The sequence below is a fragment of the Podarcis raffonei genome, chromosome 9 (genome assembly GCF_027172205.1).
Source record: "Podarcis raffonei isolate rPodRaf1 chromosome 9, rPodRaf1.pri, whole genome shotgun sequence".
NCBI classification, from domain to species: Eukaryota; Metazoa; Chordata; class Lepidosauria; order Squamata; family Lacertidae; genus Podarcis; species Podarcis raffonei.
In genome coordinates this window covers 20,510,012-20,527,655 of record NC_070610.1, presented here as the reverse complement: position 1 = coordinate 20,527,655, position 17,644 = coordinate 20,510,012, and the positions used below count along the sequence as shown (strand labels likewise).

The window sequence follows — 17,644 nt, the reverse complement described above, 5'->3', positions numbered from 1 at the left end:
CAGGGACAGAGTGGACATAGGCTGCTGCAACCTCATCCTGAATGGGAAGCCAGGAGAAAGAGAGAGCAGCAAGATGAGTGGCCACAGATACAGTCCTGAGTAGCAACATAGAGTGGTACCTCGGGTTACATATGCTTCAGGTTACATATGCTTCAGGTTACAGACTCCGCTAACCCAGATATAGTACCTCAGGTTAATAACTTTGCCTCAGGATGAGAACAGAAATCGTGCTCCAGTGGCGCGGCAGCAGCAAAAGGCCCCATTAGCTAAAGTGGTGCTTCAGGTTAAGAACAGTTTCAGGTTAAGAACGGACCTCCGGAACGAATTAAGTACTTAACCTGAGGTACCACTGTACTTCCATGGAAGGTCCAACTCAGGGCCTTGAAAGTGAGGCTGGCAAAGGGTGGAAGGGGCATTCGCCTGGTCTTACCTCACCTTGAGTTTGTTTTTATGTCTGCTTTTTTTAAAAAAAAAAATAAACATGCAAGTTGTTGAGTCGCATCTACCTTTCTGGCTCTGTTCTTTGCGAAACTAAGGTGTAAGATTTGGATCGCTGTGATGCTGAGTTCTCCCCTCCCCTTTTGTTGCTGTCCAGACACAGCAATAACGTAGATGGATATTCTCCTGCTGTAGAATTCGACTCTCTACCCGCAGTTCTGTTTCACATGCCATCATTAATGCGGCATTAATTTATTGCGCTTTTGCCATTTTGAGAGGTTTACTTAGGTAACGCCAACCCCAACCCCAATAGTCATAAAAGCTGCCATTACCCAGCGTGTTAATAGTCGCCTGTACTCAAAATGTCAGCTCTAATTTCTCTGTGACTTAAGGGTACGTACTTAAAAGTACTCTATAAAGAGTGCTTCAAGACAGTTCACCTTGAACTGGGGAAGTCGAAACCTATTTCTTACTAGAGGACTACTCCATGGATCAGAATACTGAGGAAAGGCTTTCCCTCAGTGGGTCAGTTATTCTCCAGTGAAAGACTGCATTTCCAAAGACTATTTTGACTGCATTGGCATGTAACCAATAGTGGTGGTTACATTTAATATTGCCTCAGTTTATACTTTGTTCCCATGTTCTATTGCAATGTATCAGAAGCAAGAGGTTGCTGATTCAATCCAACGTTACAAGCTGACTCTCGTTACTGCAAATTGTATAATTATATCGGTGCAGATAGCAATGTTTAGCACACTTTAAAATGTTCCACATTATTATTTGACTTGGAAAGGATGAATCATACAACTAAAATCATGAGATTGATTGTCCAAGGTTTATTTGACACATTATGCAGAAGGAGAGTCTGACCCACCGCTTTACATTTTGGGTATCATTTTTTGAATGCTTCCCTATGTAAAAAAATAAACAAAAAATAAACCCCTAGTGTGGTAAACTATAAAATGGGGGAAAGAGCTATGCTATTTCTCTTTTGTTGTTCTAGTTTTCTACATGTCAGGAACTCACTCTCTCTTTTTTAACTTTGAAAACAATTAAAAAATATGATACCCCATCCAGTGGCGTAGCGTGGGGGGTGCAGGGGGGCCGGTCGCACCGGGCGCAACATCTGGGGGTTAGGGTTAGGGGGCGCAAATCCACGGGTTAGGGGGCACAAATTACTTGCCTTGCCCCGGGTGCTGACAACCCACGCTACGCCACTGACCCCATCTGCAATTTGAAATGCTGCAAACCAATTTCTACAATTTGAGTCAAGAGTAATGCATAGAACAACTCTATAATGTGAAGTGATCTCCACATCCCCAAGTGTTAGGAAGTTTCAGGGACAATCATTACCAAATCAGTTTCCTTATGATGAGAGATTACCAGAATTTTTTTGTGGAGTCTCTATTTGCAAACATACAAGTTGAGCAAGGATGAGCTTCCTGGCATCCAGACCAAAAGTTCTAGTTTTGATAGTATTACAAATGTTCAAAAGTAAGAGCAGGTCCCCAAGCCTGCAGACTGCCAGCCAGCAACAAAAATCTTTCATATGGTTGATTTCAGCTGCATCCTTTCCCCCCCCCCCATCCTCCCTACGTGCATATTCTCCTATTTGTATATTTACAGAGGCTTTCATTTGAACATAAATCTGTACACATAGTTCCCAGGCTAGCACAAAAACATTTTTTAATATTTATTTTTTGCAGTTTATAATAATACACCAACAAACAATTCCCATATACCCCACCCCAGTAAACATTCTGTGTGTATGCAATGTAAATAATAAACACTAAGTTTGTAAGGAGTTTAGAAGTTTTGAGCAAAAACACCTCTTTTTGGAGAGCCAACTAGATATATACCCCCTCCCAATAACCATGCACAGGAGTTTGTGCATTCCGTTGCCAATAATTTCTGCCACCCCAGAAATAAAATAGAAAAATAAAATAGAATCAGATAACAGGAAAATCTGGTATACTTGTCTGCACCAGTGGAACTACTATATACATATTGGGAATCAAACTTGGCAGATCATCACAGCATCCATACTTTTTACTATTCCTGATTTATCAAAGATAATGACCAGTGTGGCTGGTTTTTGAGAATAAAATATTTCCCCTATGTCAGTTGTTCAAGGGAACAGTGAACAATTTTGTATTTCTAAAAATACTTCCCCCCCCCACAAAAGGCCATTGATGCTGATATTTTATAACTTTCTCTTTTAGCATAAGTCTTTAGAATCTAGCATTTGTCTTAGCAGACTAATTGGCAGTTGTCTTGTGACCAGTGAACTACTGCTAATTTTGTCTGCTTGCTAGACTTCAAAAGCCAAAGGAGAATAAATATCTGGTTCTTTTATCTAAAGCAAATATTGAGAGGCAGTCATTTTCAAGATGTTTGCCTTAGCAAGGAAGGAAACGAAACTTGAAAAATACAAGAATAAAGCTAAATATAAAAACTGAAAGAATCCTGCTGGCAGATAAAAATCTCAGATTGCTAAATGTTCTGAAGCTCGATCTTAAGCAAATAATTGACACAAGCTTTCAAAACAGATGTTTAAAGTTTCCTCAAATGAATATAAAACAGCTAAGTTGCAACTGTTATGAAAAATAATAGCCTGTGTGGAGAAAGGTAAAGTTACATATGTGAATGTTGTTCTGCTAAAATAAACTTTTCAGCCCATAAATAGTTAATTGTATGGAGTGACTGGCAGTTTATTTCTAGCTGGGGCCTGGGAGACATTATGTAGGATTTCTTTAGTTTGCCAAGGAACAGCTAGGCTGATACAGTTTCTAGGGATTTTGGAGAGGTGATCATATGGCTTGTGGGATTTTCCATTGTGTCAGTTGGCATTAGAAACCAGTTACACTGAGGCCTGTATTTTTATCCATACTTTTCGCAAATTATCTCATATCAGTCAATGTTGATATGTCAGGGCAAGCTTTTCAGCTTCCCATATAAAACAACCCCTTCCCTCCATGCACTGCTCTGGGGATTCTCCTGACCCCTCCCCAGCCATTTTTTTTGGGGGAGGCACATGGGGAAAGACCCCTTGTACAAAGGGAAATTCTTGTGCAGGCCTCCACTGACAGGAGTCATTAGTTGAATTCAGTCCTCTTTGCTTAAAGGTAAAGGTAAGGGACCCCCTGACCGTTAGGTCCAGTTGTGGCCGACTCTGGGGTTGCGGAGCTCATCTCACTTTATTGGCCAAGGGAGCCGGCGTACAGCTTCCAGGTCATGTGGCCAGCATTCTGGTGAACCAGAGCAGCACACGGAAACATTGTTTACCTTCCCACTGGAGCGGTACCTATTTATCTACTTGCACTTTGATGTGCTTTCAAACTGCTAGGTTGGCAGGAGCAGGGACTGAGCAACAGGAGCTCACCCTGTTGCGGGGATTCGAACCGCCAACCTTCTTTTTGGCAAGTCCTAGGCTCTTTGCTTACTATCACGCAAAGTCTCTTTTTGGATTGTGGGTTATTGTTTTAAAACCTTTCTCCACAAAGACTAGGAGAAATAGTTCAGACTTGCTTCACTATTTTTAAAATTGCACAAATGAATACTTAAACATATGAAATATACTTGTATTGAGTCAGCTTTCTTGGCCTCAAGCAGAGAGATTTTCCTGCTTTGTTGAATGCTAGAAATCAAACCCAGAATCCTCCATGTGGACAGTACGGGATGGGAGAGAGACCATATCTGCAAACTTCTACCCTACATTTTATCCAATGAAATGCAGTCGTGTCGTCATACTTGCCCCATGCTTCATAATACCAAAACATTCAACACAGATATTTCTGTGATAATAACGACACCATCTAGTAGTAAGGGCATCACAATTATGGAACCCATATGTTCAGCATTGCACATAAAATATAATTACTTTAGAGGGAATTCAACACCACACTGTCGCAAACATTCTGTTAATGCAAACATTTCTGCTTATCCAACAGAATCACCTCCCCCTGCACACTATTTTGGGGTTTCCCCTTGAGCTAATTTGGGGGGGCACAAGGTGCAAATAGGGGGGGAATCACAATTGTACTAACAGGTTACCACTAGCAGGACCAGTTGGTTTATTTCGGCCGTACATTTTCATTGCATCTAAAGTAGAAATTGAACATGGAGGTTTCACTTTTCATTACAAGTAAAAAAAGGGGGACAACATTTCTGTTGTTGTCTTACCACATCTTGACTCACATTTCACAGGGTCCTGGCCACAAGCCATCAGTTAGCCATGCCTGGTCTAAACTAAGTACCTAATGTCTTCTTTTACTGTGTCAAGCACTTCAAGGTAAGGTACTTATTGAATGTGTATCTGAAGGTGGGAAAAGCCTTTGAAAATCTCTTTGTGACACTTGGCACTCCAGTGCCCTGCCATATTTCATCAGTTATATCATGTCACAGGACGTAATATAAGCCGACTGATGCAAACCGTGGGGACTTGCACATGTTTGCTGAAAAATTTAAAAGCAACACAATTTGGGGGTCAGAACTCAAAGGCAACTACAAGGAGAAAGTTATCTCTGTGTTCCTAGCTTGGGGAATATAATGCCTTTTGGCAGTGTTCTAGTTGTACCTTGCAACCATCATTCATTCCTTCGTCACCTCGAGGCTAGATGACATGTGGCTGCCCTTGATGACTACTAGAAAGCTGCCGATGTTGCAGAATACAGCGGTACACTGCCTGAGAAGGGGAGATCACACCAGTGCTCCAAGCCTACTTTCCGTCCCCTACAGCATCACAGTTGCTCTGGTTACTTGTACCCCCTTAAGGTGCTTGGCCCCGAGTTCCTTAAAAGATTGTGATGGGTCAAAGGTCCAAAAGAAATTCTGAAGCTGATCCAGAAATAGGGATGCAAGTCATCTGGTTCACATTTTGACATGAACCTGCCTAATTCGCAGTTGTGGTTCGAGGACCCGACCCCCGCGAAGTGAAATGAAGACACAAGGACAAGTGATATAAGGTTGATGGGCTAGAAAAGGCCACAACTTTATTGATTACAGCAATGAAAAGGTATTGGCTTAGGCATTGGATCGAAACAAGTGGGTTTATTCACCAGTAGGTGGAGCCTGTTGATGCTAATCCAACTATAGGCTCACCCCTGCTGTCACCGAGGGTCGTGCCATGGCCTCCCGCCAAGCAGGCATCGGACAGAATGCACGACCGCCAGATTCCTTTAACGGAATACCCCTAAAAATTGAAGGCATAGGCGATGGCCACACCTAGCACTTCGACACACAACACATTATTCCAATGCCTAACCTACCCACCAATACCACAAAAGTTGTGACGATTGCTACGAGGTAGGCGAAAAAACCAAAAAGCCTAATGCCAAATGGAAAAACTCCTACCAGGCCCCCCGGGCAACCAGGGCGACCAACCTAAGGTCCATAGCAAGGCCAATGACCTAAGCCCTAACTAAAAGGGAGTGGAGGGTGGGTGACTTGCGATGGGACGACGATGAGGAATGAGGCCAGGGAGAGGCTGGCACTGCAGCAAAAGGCTGCTGAACACGCCCCCTCCACGGCACCTGGTTGGGTGGCCATCGGGGGGGGCGTGAGCGCCAGCCAGGTGAGCTGGAGGCAGGGGGCAACGCCCCCTGCTGGGCGGTGCTCGGGCTCCCGCCCACAACCACTCCCCTCTCTTTCAGGGAGGAGAGTCTTTCCCGTACTGTTATGCAGGTATCTTTCAGAAAGCCATTTCCGAGCTAGGGAGGAGAGGGGGTTGCGGGCTACCCCCTCCCACACACGCGGGGGCTGGCCTTTTGCCCCCGCGAGAACAGGGAATCCCCGGGCGCGCCTTCAACCCTGCCCGCCAATCGGCGGGCAGGGGAGGCGTGGCCTAGCCTATTTAAGGCCAGGCACGCCCAGGGACCGCCCTCTTTCCGCTTTCCAGCTGAGCGGTTTTCCCATCCCACCCACCCTTTAGGCTTAGCTAGCTATGACCTTGCTATGGACTCCGGTTGGTCGCCGCAAGGGGCCTGGTAGGAATTTTTCCAACTTGGCGCACTTCTAGCCTTTTTGGTTTTTTCGCCTACCTCGTAGCAAACGTCACAACTTCCGTGGTATTGGCGGTTAGGCATTGGCAGGGGTAAATTGCTATGCAAATGAAGGGGGGAAGGAAGCGCCATCACCTTCCCCCAATGAAAAGGGTAGTCCGGTAGAGGACTCCGGGGGGCGTTGCCTTGTCTGAAACCTAGGGAGGTAAGGGCCTCCGACACGCCCCCGAGTGGTGACACCCGTGGGATCCTAGTTGGCATACTTCAACAGGACCCCCACGGCTTGTGGATAGCCCTACCCCATGCCGGGTAGTCGATAGGAGCCAATGCCTAAGGCCAATGCCTTTCAATTCTGTAATCGATAAAGTTGTGGCCTTTTTATGCCCATTAACCTTACATAATGTGTCCAGTGTCTTCATTTCACATGGGGGAGGGGACTTGCCACACAATTTACACTTCTACGAATTTTGCAATTAAGCTCTCTATAACGCATGCTCCAAAATGGGAGAAAGGTGTGTGGGGGGGAGTCCACAGTGGGAAAGTGTACACAAAAGTACTTGTATTAATGAACATAATATAGAAATAACAGACAAAAATGTTTATTAAGGGGAATTGCTTGCAAGCATTCCTATTTTAGGCAACGTTGCATACGAAAAGGTGAGGGGAAATGTGTACAGAAATGAGCACAATTTTTTTATGTGAACTTTTAAAAATATAAAAATATAAAATCACAAACTGATATGCAAATGGGGCGATCTGGAAATAATAATAATAATAATAATAATAATAATAATAATAATAATAATAAATTATTATTTGTACCCTGCCCATCTGGCTGGGTTTCCCCAGCCACTCTGGGCGGCTTCCACAGAGACCAAAAATACACTAAAATGTCACACATTAAAAACTTCCCTGAACAGGGCTGCCTTAAGATGTCTTCTGAATGTCAGAAGACGGGGAATAAGTGAGTGAAATTGATGTATCCATTCCTGTTTCTCTCTCTCTCTCTCTCTCTCTCTCTCTCTCTCTCTCTCTCTCTCTCTCTCACACACACACACACACACACACACACACACACTGTCTCACATACACACACATTTGACATTCTTTTATCAAGTTGCATTGAACTAAACTTCATGCACATGTCTCTGTCATATAAGGCTTGATCGCAGCTGTGAGGCCTTTGATAATTTTTGTTTTGTAGACAGGAAGCAGCACTACTCCATCACAAAAAAGGAATAGTGATGAACTGTTCAAACTATGTATACAGAGAATATATAAAGAGTTATGGTAGAGGTGTTGGAATGAGTGCTAGCAGCAGTCTTTGTACTGGGTTCAGTCAGTCAGTTTATTGCATTTTATACATATATACACATATAAAATGTTTGTTGTGGTTTAGTCGTTTAGTCGTGTCCGACTCTTCGTGACCCCATGGACCAGAGCATGCCAGGCACTCCTGTCTTCCACTGCCTCCTGCAGTTTGGTCAGACTCATGCTGGTAGCTTCAAGAACACTATCCAGCCATCTCATCCTCTGTTGTCCCCTTCTCCTTGTGCACTCCATCTTTCCCAACATCAGGGTCTTTTCCAGGGAGTCTTCTCTTCTCATGAGGTGGCCAAAATACTGGAGCCTCAGCTTCACGATCTGTCCTTTCAGTGAGCACTCAGGGCTGATAATAATAATAATAATAATAAATTTTATTTATATCCCGCCCTCCCCAGCTGAAGCCGGGCTCAGGGCGGCTAACAACACTAAAACAGTGCAACATTATAAAAACATTATAAAAATTAATTAAAATCAGAATTGATGGCAACCATAAACTAAAGTTTTGTAAAGATTGCCAAAGGAGGGAGTCAGGCTGCGCCCTGACCAAAGGCCTGGTGGAACAGCTCTGTCTTGCAGGCCCTGCGGAAAGATGTCAACTCTTGCAGGGCCCTTGTCTCTTGTGACAGAGCGTTCCACCAGGTCGGAGCCGCAGCCGAAAAAGCCCTGGCTCTAGTTGAGGCCAGCCTAACCTCTCTGTGGCCTGGGACCTTCAAGATGTTTTTATTTGAAGACCGTAAGTTCCTCTGTGGGGCATACCAGGAGAGGCGGTCCCGTAGGTACGAGGGTCCTAGGCCGTATAGGGCTTTGAAGGCTAAAACCAGCACCTTAAACCTGATCCTGTACTCCACTGGGAGCCAGTGCAGCTGTTATAGCACCGGATGAATGTGATCTCACAGCGAAGACCCCGTAAGGAGTCTCGCTGCGGCATTCTGCACCCGCTGGAGTTTCTGGGTCAGTCTCAAGGGCAGCCCCACGTAGAGCGAGTTACAATAATCCAGTCTGGAGGTGACCGTCGCGTGGATCACAGTGGCTAGGTCAGGGTGAGAGAGGTAAGGAGCCAACTGCTTAGCTTGGTGGAGATGAAAAAATGCTGCCTTTGTTATAGCTGCAATCTGTGCCTCCATGGAGAGGGAGGTATCGAAGATTACACCCAAACTCTTAACGGACGGTGCTGGCACTAATTGCACCCCCGCAAGAGATGGGAGTTGCCCCCTCAATCCCATATCGTCCCGTCCCAGCCAGAGGACCTCTGTCTTCGAAGGATTTAACTTCAACCGGCTCCCACGTAACCTTTAAAGTAGTGATGTATGGAAGTGAGGGCTGGACCATAAAGAAGGCTGGTCGCTTTTGAATTATGGTGCTGGAGGAGACTCTTGAGAGTCCCATGGACTGCAAGAAGATCAAACGTATCCATTCTTAAGGAAATCCAGCACCATAATTCAGAAGCGATCAGCCTTCTTTATGGTCCAGCTCTCATTTCCATACATCACTTCCATTACTGGGAAAACCATAGCTTTAACTATACAAACCTTTGTCGGCAAGGTGATGTCTCTGCTTTTTAAGATGCTGTCTAGGTTTGTCATCGCTTTTATCCCAAGAAGCAGGCGTCTTTTAATTTTGTGACTGCTATATACACATATTAAACAGAAAACAACAAAAATAGTAATTTGCATTTCTACTCCTTAACCTTTAAAGCATACATCATTACCCATATGCCCTTTAAATTTTGTAGCACAGATCTATAGAGTCTTAACAAGAAATTTAGATATTCTGAAAGATATGTATTTCTCTGCATCAGACAGCAAGAAACAGGTCTTTACCAAGGGATGGCCTTCCCTTCTGCGCTCTTAACAGTGGGTGAATATAATTGTTTCTAAGTTCATTATAGAAAGGGAGCACATGAGTTGCATCTCCTATTCATACTGAGTTGCAGCCACAGACTCTGTCTTTCTTAGGAATTCCTTTATGCCGGCCCATCCAATCTGCTAGTGGGAGAACATTTAATCTTGCCTGTGTAAAGGCCACCCTCATTTTGAGATTTGGCAAGTCTACCAGATATCTTGGAAATGAGAAATACAATGGAATAAAGGAGGCATACAATTTATTAGATTGACAGGTCTCCATCTGGTTTCCACTAACGGAACCTGACCCTAGATCCCATGGTCCGCTTTAAAAAGTATTTTCTTCTGATGTTCAGCTTTTTAATTTGATTATTGCTAGACAAAAAGAGATGAGTCTAAAAGGCAAATATTATTGATTGTCACTGGGAACAACCTTTATCGGCTAGAGTCGCCAGACAATCAGAAACAAACAACAGCTTTTTTTTTCTTGGGCCAGTTGCTGGTTGTGTAACAGCCAGTGGCAACTTCCCTCCCAATGGAAATAGTAGTTTCTGAGCAAGGATATGTATTTTCATTGATATCATGGTACACTGCAAAGGATTGAAGAGCATAGCCATCTGCCCTCACCACATTTTTTATCCTATCTGGGCATCCCAGGTGTCTGCTATTTAAACTTTAAAAAACAAAACAAAATGGAATGCCAAGCTATATGTTTAACATAGAATGCAGTTTGTCCCTGAGGCATGATGTGAATAAATGGGTTCATGCATTCAAGACTAGCAAAACATAAATACAGAACAGGCTTGCCTATAAATGTTTCATTGGAAATGTTCATTATCTAACAAAGAAAACATGCACATGAAAAAATGGTGTGCATGTTGTAGCTGAGTAGGCATTTGAACTGTGGCTCTTCTGTAGCCAAGAAAAGTAACTGTGTGATCTTGACAAACCGCCATACAGGGGACCCAATTCAGTCACGAATGTTGCACAAATGCAAAAGTTTAAAGCTTGAGTGTCTTAACTGTACAAGCTTCATGACAACTGTTAAAGATTGCAAGAGTTTTCCTTCTGACCTTAATGGTATTAGCATTGTTCTTTCCCAGATATAATTTAGAAAATTGTTCTGTCTCTAAAGCTTCTCTATGCTTGTCTTTGAATTAGGTTATTATGATTTTTCCCCCCTGTGCTCAAAGGCAAAGGGGTTTTTTAGATTCAAGAACTTGTGTCCTTTAAACATTTTTAAAGCTCTGCATCTTCAATTTTTATTTTAAAACTTAACTCATAAAAGAAAGGAGGGGTGCTTCAAAGAATGGTCTCCAGGGAAGGGAAGAGTAAACTTAAACTTTTTTGTTTATCCAGAGTTTCCCTGAGCAACTGAGCAATTCTCAACCTAATCTTTTTAAAAACCCACACAAGAGCCTTGCATATGGGGAACCATATGCTCAATAGGCAGAGGATATCTATTTTTATGATGTGTGGTATACGTTTGTGGTATGCACACACTGGAAACCTAAAGGTTGGATTACTCAAGGGCATATGTGAGAATGCCCTTGAGAATGCACTTAGCTTCAGCTGGTACAGAATGATGTGACTAAGCTCCCAACAGGGGTAGCCTACCATGAGCACATAACATCAGTTTTAAAAGAACTGCACTGGCTACCAATATGCTGCCAATGTTTCTGTGCATTTCCGTGCACTCTGGCACTAATCACAGTGTCCCATTCTGCCAGAAGCATTTTCATCACGCTGACCACATGATCAGTTGTCTGTGGACAAATGCCAGGTCCCTTGGCCTGAAGCGAGACGAGCACCGCACCCCAGTCACCTTTGACTGGGCTTAACCGTCGAGGGGTCATTTACCTTTACCTTTTACATATGCTGCCAAGAATGAGTCAAAGTTTTCGCATTGGTACTCAGAGCCCTAAACAGCTAAGTTCACTTGAGAGAATTCTTGCTCCCCTATAGACCAGCTTGCATATGGTTCTTCTGGTGATGCCATGTCACATAGGTTTGAATGGTGGTGGCACAAAAGATAATATTTTCAATGGAGAAGCTTTGGAACTTTCTCCCCTCCGAGATACAAACTTTTCTGAGCTTTTAGAACCAGATAAAGGCCTGTTTCTTCACTCTTTGCTGGAGTGCAAAGCCAGATTGGAGTCCCCCTTGCTTGCCATTTATCTGCCTTGGTTATCCTTTCTTTTTAATCCTGGTTTTGTTTTATGCTGATTTTAGTTTCAGTTTTAGGGGAAATATTCATAGGGCTCACTTAAAACAAAATACAGCAAAATATGCAAGTACAATAAAACATAAAACACTATAAAAGCAATGGCAACAATGACCATTTCACCTTGAAAAGGTTTTGTAGGAATAATGGAGACAACAGGAGGTTGGATGCAGGTAAGCTGTGCAGAAGCATGCTGGCAAGCATTCTCCAAGCAAGCTGCCGGCTAGCTCTGCCAAGGCTCCTTTTACTGAAGAAATGAACCTGTGCTACCAATTCTCATAGTAGACCAGTATAAAGTAAGCAGCACATAAGCCGCACACAAAACGCTACCAAACCATTCTACGTTCTAAATCTTATATTAATAATCCAAAATTTGATCTACAGGAGCCTGGCTAAAGGAGCTTTAAAGACTGAATCTTCCTTTTGGACGCAATTTGAATGAGTTTTCTGTTTGTGGCTTCTGTAGTAGATCTTATACATAGCTTTCTCAATTTTTGGATTATTAATATAAGATTTAGAACATAGAATGGTTTGGAGGCTCCTTTTATTAGCAGAAGTCAACAATTGGAAACAGTAGTGAAACCACCCTGAGCTTAACGTATTTCCATCTAAGCATATTTCCAGCATTAGCAAATACACGTGTCAGCAGGTGTTTCCTTAAAATGTTCCCACCGATACTTGATTACATCTGCGTCCCCAGTCATAGCCCAGCCAAGTGATATGTCTAACAAACAAATTGTGAGAGGACAAAAAGTCAGGGGGGAAACCCTGTTTTCTAGCCAAGAAGGCAAACTGCCAGGGAAAGCAGGTGTAACGCTCCTTGACATACTGTTGCATGTCTGGTGCGAGGTTTGCCTTCGCAAAGCGGAGCGTTACCTCTACAGGTTTAAACATTGGAATAGGGCTGTCAGCATAAAAAAAAGTCTGCTATAGGTGCCTGGAAATTAGCAGCAAGAATGCTAAATACCTGAAGCCAGGAGGGGCCCTGTAAAGTGGGAGGCAGCCAGCCGTGCTCCTTCAGATCATCTCAGGCCTCAGCAAAGCAGTAACATATTCTAGACCCAAGTTGTTCAGGGCTTTGTATATTAAAGACAGAATAATTTATGTCTTGGTTTTGTCTGTATATTGTACAGCAACCTGTTTTGGAATGGTCACAAAAAGCTTGGGATAGATATAAAGGTAAAGGTAAAGGGACCCCTGATCATTAGGTCCAGGTCGTGACCGACTCTGGGGTTGCGGTGCTCATCTCACTTTCTTGGCCGAGGGAGCCGGCGTACAGCTTCCGGGTCATGTGGCCAGCATGACTAAGCCGCTTCTGGTGAACCAGAGCAGCACACGGAAATGCCATTTACCTTCCCGCTGGAGTGGTACCTATTTATCTACTTTCACTTCATACTTTCGAACTGCTAGGTTGGCAGGAGCAGGGACCAAGCAACGGGAGCTCACCCTGTCGCGGGGATACGAACCACCAACCTTCTGATTGGCAAGTCCTAGGCTCTGTGGTTTAGACCACAGCGCCACCCGCGTCCCTTGGGATAGATACGGTCTACATAAATAAATAAAGAATGTCAAGGATGGGCAGTTTGTGGCTCCTTAGATTTTGTTGGGCTCCAGCTCCCATCAGCCCCAGTCAACACAGTCAGTAGTTAAGCATGATGGCAATTGTATTCCAGCAACATCTAAAGTGCCACAGGTTCCAATGTAAAGCATTGAAGGAGCTCAGCAAAGTATACGTACTCTTTGCCCAAGAATGTTGACAGTCTCAGAACTGAGTATTATCCTTCCTTGAAAAGAAGATAGGGAGTTGAGTCATTTGCAGTTGGCACTGCTACCATCTGGCTTGCGCTCTTCAATGCTTTATGCCTGTGTGTCGACAGCACATGTTAGCAGCAGCTATTAGAACCAAAACACCATTTCCCCAGGGACATTTGGTTTCAGCAAATGACATTGAATTAGATGGCGTAACTTTCAGATTCTAGCAATCATGTAAACTAAACTAATATTCTCATCTGATTTTCAAATTTGAAAGGGGCTATTTATTTCTGCTCTCTTGACTCTGGCCACCATCCAAGAGAACCCCTGAACTAAACTGAGGCCACATGCCAAGCAGAATTGCATAATGATCTCAAGCAAATAGCACCCGGGATAACAATATTCGCAAGCAGAGTTCAGATGTGATACACTGATTCTTGTTGGACTCCAGAACTATCAGTGGCCTCATAAGCAAGTGCAAGTAATAAACTTTCATTTCTCTGTGTCTTTTGAGTTAGCTTGTCACTGCCTATATAATTCAAACCCATATGTATTAAGGCACCATTGACCTTGAAAGCTATATTTACAGTAGGTTTTTTTACTTTTAGAAGCATAAAGTCCCCACAAGATTTGGGAGAGGTCTGTAACTCCACATAGCCATTAGTGATGAAAATCCTCAATATGTTGCTGTAAAATTAATAGGGCTATACAAAGCCAGTTAACGAATATCTCAGGATGAGTTTCAAAGTTCTTCAGGGAGGAAAGGGTGTCAGGGTATCTTAAAGAATATGGATATGTAGAGAAGGATTCTAAATTTCAAATAGAAATAATAAATAATGAATATAAAATCCTATCCAAAATGTATAAGATATTGTTGGAATGGCATACAAAGGATGAAGAAGTTAAATCAGTTATGATAAAATGGGCCAGAGATATTGGACATAATATACAATTTAACGATTGGATAAAACTATGGAGTGAAAGCATTGAGTTTCAAAGTTCTTCAGGGAGGAAAGGGTGTCACATGTGTGCCAAAGGAAAAAGAGAGGAAAACCACCAGAAATAGATGACAAATGACTCTTTGGTAAGAACTGAGGTCCAAGCTGCATGTCCTTGCATCACCTGAAATCCCACTTTGTGGGGGACTCCCTTGTAGAAATGAGCAGAGCCCCAGTGCGGCCTTGCACAGCTAGGAACTCACAAGCAGCCATTTGGGGGGCAGGTCATTTTCATATCTTCTGAGACTGAATCAAAACTATTAGGTTAACCCAATACCAAAGAATCTCAACTACAATTGCAGTTTTGCATTTATTTATTTCTCCAATAATATGCAGGCATACAAAGCAGATACAGTGGGACCTTGGGTTACATACGCTTCAGGTTATATACGCTTCAGGTTACACACTCCGCTAACCCAGAAATAGTGCTTCAGGTTAAGAACTTTGCTTCAGGATAAGAACAGAAATTGGGTTCTGGCGGTGCGGCGGCAGCAGGAGGCCCCATTAGCTAAAGTGGTGCTCCAGGTTAAGAACAGTTTCAGGTTAAGAGCAGACCTCCGGAACGAATTAAGTACTTAACCCGAGGTACCACTGTATAAGATAGGAAACCAGACTTAGTTAAGTACCTTACTAGTAGCAGTGTGAGAAATAGATGTCAAAAGGTTAGATGAGAAATATACAGTGGTACCTTGGGTTACATCCACTTCAGATTACATCCACTTCAGGTTACAGAATCCGCTAACCCAGAAATAGTGCTTCAGGTTAAGAACTTTGCTTCAGGATGAGAACAGAAATCATGCTCTGGTGGCGCGGCAGCAGCGGGAGGCCTCATTAGCTAAAGTGGTGCTTCAGGTTAAGAACAGTTTCAGGTTCAGTACAGACCTTCAGAACAAATTAAGTACTTAGCCCGAGGTACCACTGTAATCTCATTTATCAGGAAGATTAAGGAGAGTTTTAATGCAAATCTTCAGATAAATCACCAGTTACACGCTGCTAGAATTGCACATATCTTGAATGAATTTGCAGAAATAAAAGACATTCCACTTGAGTTTCATGTGAAACAGACAAGAAAGAAAAATGTGTTAAGAGTTGATGAATGTATTGAAACAAATTTAATATTCTTCTGACTTGGGTCTAGCCATGCTTCCTTTGATGTGGAGAAAAATATTATGAATTCAATAGAATCTAGCACAGCCACACAGTAGAAAGAAATAATGAGACACTCCATTATTGTATTATAATAGCCACACGATTTTAACATGTATAGGAGAACATAAACATACTAGATTTGCTTTTAAGACTGGATAAATGTGCAGGTAATTGGAAGCAATATACAGAGCACCACAATAACAGTTAAAATGGGATGATAAAGTAGAAATATTGTTTGGGGCCATAAAAAGGAAATATGACAGAATAACAAGGAAATGAGGGATATGTGTGAATTACAAATTAGGTTAGAAGAATATAAATAAACCATTTAGAAAAAGCTCAGTGATGTAGAGAAAGTAAATGATGATACAATGCATGTTTGTATGAGAGTATATGGTATATATTTGCCTTCAGTATGAGTGAAGTCTTTCTCACACTTTTCCTGCTCTATAGACAGGTCATAATTCAAGCTTGATACGTTACGATCAATGGAAGAAAGGCGGGAAGAAAAAGCAATAATATACACCTGGCTGACTCACTGAATTAAGCAGCATTTACAATCACGGCATTGCTGAATATGGATGGGTATGGTCAAAATACTGAGGACAGTTGGGTAGACATGTGTAGCAAACAGGTGGAGTCCTAAAATCTCAAGGATAGCAGTCAAGATGCAAGCTGTATATGAGGACAAGTAGCCACCAAATTTGCCTGTGTCAGAATTTCTGGGCAGACAATAAGGTTTTGCCTGGGTAGATATCTTAAGTTATTTCAAGGAATGTTTGCAGTTTTGTAAATGCTTGCAAACATTAGGGTTTAGAAGCACAATCAATGTTGGTATCTTCAATCCTGCTTCCATTCTAAGGTCCAGTTGGCCCAGAGAAGCCAGTACCATATCCACAATTTGTGTATTTCATTCACCCAGCTTCTAAACGACATAATTTACCATCCCTTAGTTATTCAACATTTGATACCTTTCGGCTGAATGTGCAGACTGATAATGTGTTTTGGTATGAAAGTTCTATCTATGGTGTACCACCTGTGATTGCTCATTCACACATACAAGCTTTCGCACTTTGTGTCTGCACTCCTGAACTTCGCATGTTCATGGGACCTTTGTAAACAGATCCTTCCTTCCTTCCTTCCTTCCTTCCTTCCTTCCTTCCTTCCTTCCTTCCTCTCTCTCTCTGTAACTTGTACCCATGTTTGTTCCATATATAACAAAATGCATAAACAAATGAAGATTTGCAGCCTTGAATGCAAAAGGCACAATCTCACCACTCTATGTGCCCGGAATTCCTGAATTTTGACCATGTGAACAGGGCTAAAATTCCAGTTTCACAGAGGCAGTGGAATTGGTCTATTCAGTCTTATCCCTGATTCTTTTTCATAACACACACAAGAACTGTAACATCAGAAGTAGTCCTCAGATACTTCTGACACTATGACTAAGAAATGGAAGCAGCAAACCCTAGTTTGCCTTACTTTGTCTCAGGAATTTTTGTGACCTAAGGTTATTGATATGTAAATCCATAGCAAATATCACTTGAAGACTCACAGATCCATCAAGAAGACATTTCCAGGTCTGTACCAGCAACTTCCCTTCTCCACTCACAAGCAGATATAGGTCTAGTAAAGAATTTTAAAGTTATGTAATTACACCTCACCCTTGTATCATGCAACCTGAATATTATTTAGGCAGCTGCTATTCACTCAGAATGCTTTCACCCACAGGGTGAGATGCCTAGCCCACAGGGAGTGAAGTGTAGAAATCATACACCCAAATGTGGCTCAGTATATTGGTTATTTATTTATTTATTTATTTAGCAGCACTGTGAAGTTGAATTTCTCCCTTGATAGAGGACAATGATAGGTTCCTGTTTTTCAGGCTGACATCAGTAAATTCAGTACCTAGGTATT

General features: G+C 42.6%; 1 protein-coding gene across 1 annotated transcript in view; it reads left to right on the top strand.

Annotated features, from left to right (window-relative positions):
- SGCZ (sarcoglycan zeta) overlaps positions 1–17,644 on the top strand; it is a 551,579-nt gene that overhangs the window by 507,669 nt on the left and 26,266 nt on the right. The window lies entirely within an intron of this gene.